Genomic DNA, 5942 nt, shown 5'->3' on the forward strand with positions numbered 1-5942 from the left:
GTAGCTCAGTCGGTAGCGCGCTGGATTTGTATCCAGTCACTGGCCGCTGTCAGCGTGAGTTCAAGTGTCGTCCCCACGTTCGGCGAGAGATTTATTTCTCAGAGTCAACTTTGTGTGCAGACTCTCCTCGGTGTCCGAACACCCCCGTGTGTACACGCAAGCACAAGACCAAGTGCGCACGAAAAAGATCCTGTAATCCATGTCAGAGTTCGGTGGGTTATAGAAACACGAAAATACCCAGCATGCTTCCTCCGAAAACGGCGTATGGCTGCCTAAATGGCGGGGTAAAAAACGGTCATACACGTAAAATTCCACTTGTGTAAAAAACACGAGTGTACGTGGGAGTTTCAGCCCACGAACGAAGAAGAAGAAGAAGAAGATCTATGTCTCTGCTTGTATGTAGCAATGATTTTATGACTCGTGACAACAAAGCGTTTTCGATGAAGATGTATTGTCAAATTGTATCTGTGCTTTCAGTCATGTAATAAATCGTAGGAAACTCTTCAACTGACAAAGGGGATACATGTATTATCTTCGTCATAGGAACTCATGACAACACCGTACTTTCCGGCTGCCATTGTCACGGTGTGTCAACTGATTCCGTTCATACACCGGATGTTTCCATTCATCCGCATGATGTTTCCGTTCATACAGCCTCATTTTCTGCACTTGCTTGGGGAAAAAACGTGGCGGTAAGTCGTGTGGGCAGCGCGCTTTTGTGATATTGCAAGAATAAGGTGGCTAATTGGTTGGGCTATGACTGTGTACGATAAGTACCAAGGTGCTAGTAATCCTCATGATAACACACGCGGGCCGAACGTGGCAGAATTGCCTGATTTTTTTAAAACATTTTCTTGTTTTTTCTCGCTCTGTTATCGAATCTGACCCCTGATTTGCACATGATCACTGTCACGATTTGGTTACATGGATCGAGAAAGGAACACTCTGTGGGGTGCCTTTCTCAAATTACGACGAAAAGCGCCTGTGCTTGTTCGGGCTATTTTCTGCTGACCGAGCTTAGCACGGGAAATACGTTTTCCTGCACGCCTGGCTGGCATGCGAGGGGTGATATTTTGATACAGGGGTTCCACGTGCGTGATTTTGCTTGCTTGGCGAAATCGACTGTGACTGAACTGGACACGGGACACGTGGAGTCACGTGATGTTTTTTTCAAGGTTGTTGGGGAAGACATGAGAGGACACTAAAACACAGGGCAGCGACAGAGAAGGATCGTTCTTCCTCCATCCTAAAGTTAGATGGTCTTCTACACTTGGTGACTTATTATTTTAAGTCAGAGTGCCGTTCTGCATGGTACAGTAGGGCTTTACGGAACTACAAAGGAGAGAAAACTTTTCGCTGTGTTACCTGTGCTGGTCAACAAGGTTGGCAGGTTTTGATTCTTAGCTGAGCGGGGGATTTTTCCCACGCATAAAGTAATTCAGCAAGAAGGGGATGGCGGTACTTTCGTCGACGGACGGAAGCCATTCAAAAGGGAGCGGATTCGCTTAAAGGAGAGCCGCTACTTACATTAGGCTGTTGAGGTAATAAATCATTATTTAACGCTGTTGACGAGTCTGTGTTTGTGGAATGAAATACTCTCTGTTGTTCTTTCCAGGTTAGCGCATAATTTGCTCTTTGTGACACTAAAATAGTAATCTGTATAGTTATGGTTTTTGCAGATATGGAGAGAAGGAAGGAAAATGGCTGATTTGTTGTTTTAAAAGTTCGTTTGTGCAGGCCCACGTGCTCGATGAAATATGAAAAGGTGACATGTTTGAAGGTGGAGGGTGAAGGGTAGCGTGGCATGTTTAGTGCACCGATGCTTTTTGTTGCAGCCTACTACTTTCTACGCTACGCTGCTGTAACAGGGTCATCGCTGTTGCTGACTTGCTGTTTTTTCTGCTACTGCTGCTGGCCATGATAACCGGAGAGGCCGTCACCGTCTGCAGGGGTCTTCCGGCAGGCAGTGACGTCACCTACAGGACCACCCTTTATTTTCAGCAGTGGAGTGAAGCGCCTGACTTCCCCACGATTCCCTGCTTCGTTCCACGCCAACCGGCACTCCAATAGACGAAGCAGTAGTGGGGAAGAACGTCCACTCGTAGCAGAAAGCTAAGTGCACCGTGCTATTGCGCCCTTTTCCACCAAGTCATCCTTTATTATTTGTGATTATATTTGAGTGGTAACAACGTGAGGGTGTGACACCTGCATTTAACCAGCGCTTTTGCATAACCGGCTATCTTTTCTATCTATACACGGGATCAGCGTGTTATTATAATTTTCTAAACTTTAACTGGCATTTTTTGTCAGTGACCTATAATTTACGTTTTGAACGTAAAACATCTTTTGGAGTGAAGTCCCGAGGGAGGTGGCGAGTTAGTATATAAACAGGCGTCTGAAACTTATACTTTTGTTGATTCTATCTATTTGTATGACTGCGAGAGTGGATCGTGGTGTGGTTAGTTAGTTGGTAGCAACTAACCGTTCATAATCACCTTATGTGATATATTGAAACGTGACAATCACCAAAACCATTGCCTGTTACGACATTTCGCTTGAACAGAAGTTTATAGAAACCCATGGCTTTTGTACAATCACTTGTCTTTTGAAAACATGCAGATTCCGTTCATACACCATGTTTCCGTTCGTACAAAAGTGCATGTTTCCGTTCGTACGAAAAGCGTTTCCGTTCGTACACATTCGTTAGATCAGAGTGAAACAGGTTCCCACTACAAGTTCTGTGTGTTCCAAAGGTCTTCAAATAGCACAAAGTACGAAATCGTGTGATATTGGACCTATGTGAACCATATGGTGAATTGAATTTGCACAAAACAGTTTTGTGTCCGTTCGTACTGATTTTGACTCCACTTGGACATGTACAAACAGTTAACAGCTTGGCTGCTTTCTGTGCAGAAAGGGAATTTGTTGATAACATTGATGTAGTATTTAACGGACACTAAAGGCAATCTGCGGAATTCATTCATTAAAAAATTCCACTCTACCCAAGAAGCAGTCAGGATTTTTTTTTTTTTTTTTTTTGGGGGGGGGGGGGGGGTAGTGAACAAGTGGAGAGATTTTTGTTGTTTGTGTTATTTTGTGTAAAAGCCTAGCCAGAAATGAGATAGTAAGTCTTACTGTTTTAACGGGAAGGACTGTGTCTTTTAGACGAAACACTTTCACTACTAAAGGCGCAATGTTAGTATAGTAGTGATTACAATAAAAACTAAAATAATGTTTCAACCAAAACTGCACAATTATACATCTTGCTCGTTCTCTCTCGGTCACCGCAACCAAAAGCGCCCAAAATAATTATAGCAAGCATCCCGCAATGCCAGTAGTGTGCACAACTCGTTTTCTCCAAACACACAATAATCACCACAATCCCATCACCATTATCAGGAATTACTCCATTCACAGCAGTTATTGGATTACCTCGAACAAGCCTCGACGTAACGGTTGATCCCACTGTCAGCACAGAGACAGAGAGATGCGGACACACACGCGCGCGCACAAGTGTGCAAAACGTGAATGGGTGACAGCTAAAAAGTGCGAGCGGTTGACAGCCTGCGAGCATTCCAAAACTGAATGCGGGGCCGTGCTGAATAACTGAACTTCTGCAACAGATTCCAGATCGCAGTTTGAACATTGAGTGTGAATGCGTCACCCTCCCACAGGCGCTAGAATGTGTTCTGCTTTGGGTTTTTTATGCTTAACTTTAAAAATAAAAAACACAATATGTGCATTTTTCTGCTTTTACTTTGTTTTTTTGGTGGGTTTTTTATTTTAATTATTGTTATCTGCTTTTTGTTGTTGGTGGTGTTTTTCTTTTGTTTTGTTTTGTATTGTGTTGCTGTCAGTTGGAGGAAATAAGACTGCAAATAAGTAACACAACAGTATAATGTATATATTCCCTAGAAACACACACACACAAACACACTGACACACACACACGTAAACGTGCACACACACACACACGCACGCATGCACGCACGCACACCGTGGCACACTGCACACGTACACACACACACACTGACACACACACACGGCTGTGACACACACACACACACACACACACACACACACACACACACACACACACACACACACACTGACACACACACACACACAGCTGTAGTAAATAAGGCTCAAACTGACGTTCACGATCAGTCTCGCGATATCTCGCTTTGTGTTCGGCCAGCTAAACGCTCTCAAGCCAAGCAGTGTTCAAATCACAACACCCAGCGCCTGTGCTTTCCCATCTCGCACAAAAACGGGCTGGTACCAAAACGCTCAAAGCAGCGTTCGATCCAGATAGAGAAAGAGGGGGGTCAGGTCATATCATTACAGCGCGCTTTTCTTTGCTCCATTCAGTATCAAGGGACACAAGCCTCAGCTGGGCTGAACAGTCGATACTGAGCTTCAAATCCAGACGGAAAAGTGGACTTTGGTATCTGACGTCTGCATTAAAGACCCAAGGAAGCCGGACAGTCGGCCGCGTGATGTGACGCTTGTCCACAATGTGCAGATCTGATTGGCTAAACATAATGTAATTTCTTCTCTTTTTTTTTGGTTTGGAAGACACACTACGGTCGATGCGCAAACGTAGCTTGGTGGTTTTGTTTTTCTTCTTCGTATAAATGGTTCATTGTTGTGCATTTTGTGTTTTCGTTGACGCCGGGAAGTGGTCAAGGGCTCGGCCCCGTCGTGAGTTGAAACTCCAAACTCAACTTCATAATCAGTCTGTGTGTGTATTGTCGTATACACTGGCCTTGGAAAGACTGGCTGCGGGAGCTAGGATGTGGGCTGCTGTAGCGAAGAAGCAAGAAAAGATGGGGACAAGAAAGGGTGATGGGGGAGGGGGGAAGACGCACGGGGCCCGGGGGGGGGGGGGGGGGGGTGGATTGAAGGGGGGGAGGGGGTGTTGCAATTAGTACCAGATTAGTTAAGAAATGAGAGAGACGGAGGGAGGGGAGACAACAGGGATGCAGGTCGCTTGGGACCTGACAGTTTTAGTGATATGTTGCTAGAAACAGAAAAGAAAGATACATTTAAACAAGTCGCGTAAGGCGAAAATACAATATTTAGTCAAGTAGCTGTCGAACTCACAGAATGAAACTGAACTCAATGCCATTTTTCAGCAAGACCGTATACTCGTAGCATCGTCAGTCCACCGCTCATGGCAAAGGCAGTGAAATTGACAAGAAGAGCGGGGTAGTAGTTGCGCTAAGAAGGATAGCACGCTTTTCTGTACCTCTCTTTGTTTTAACTTTCTGAGCGTGTTTTTAATCCAAACATATCATATCTATATGTTTTTGGAATCAGGAACCGACAAGGAATAAGATGAAATTGTTTTTAAATCGATTTGGACAATTTAATTTTGATAATAATTTTTATATATTTAATTTTCAGAGCTTGTTTTTAATCCGAATATAACATATTTATATGTTTTTGGAATCAGCACATGATGGAGAATAAGATGAACGTAAATTTGGATCGTTTTATAATTTTTTTTTTTTTTTTACAATTTTCAGATTTTTAATGACCAAAGTCATTAATTAATTTTTAAGCCACCAAGCTGAAATGCAATACCGAAGTCCGGGCTTCGTCGAAGATTACTGGACCAAAATTTCAACCAATTTGGTTGAAAAATGAGGGCGTGACAGTGCCGCCTCAACTTTCACGAAAAGCCGGATATGACGTCATCAAAGGTATTTATCGAAAAAAAGAAAAAAACGTCCAGGGATATCATTCCCAGGAACTCTCATGTCAAATTTCATAAAAATCGGTCCAGTAGTTTGGTCTGAATCGCTCTACACACACACACAGACAGACACACACACACACACACACACATACACCACAACCCTCGTCTCGATTCCCCCCTCTACGTTAAAATATTTAGTCAAAACTTGACTAAATGTAAAAAGAAGGGTTACTCAAAA

This window comes from Littorina saxatilis, linkage group LG11 (assembly GCF_037325665.1).
Source record: "Littorina saxatilis isolate snail1 linkage group LG11, US_GU_Lsax_2.0, whole genome shotgun sequence".
Lineage (NCBI taxonomy): Eukaryota > Metazoa > Mollusca > Gastropoda > Littorinimorpha > Littorinidae > Littorina > Littorina saxatilis.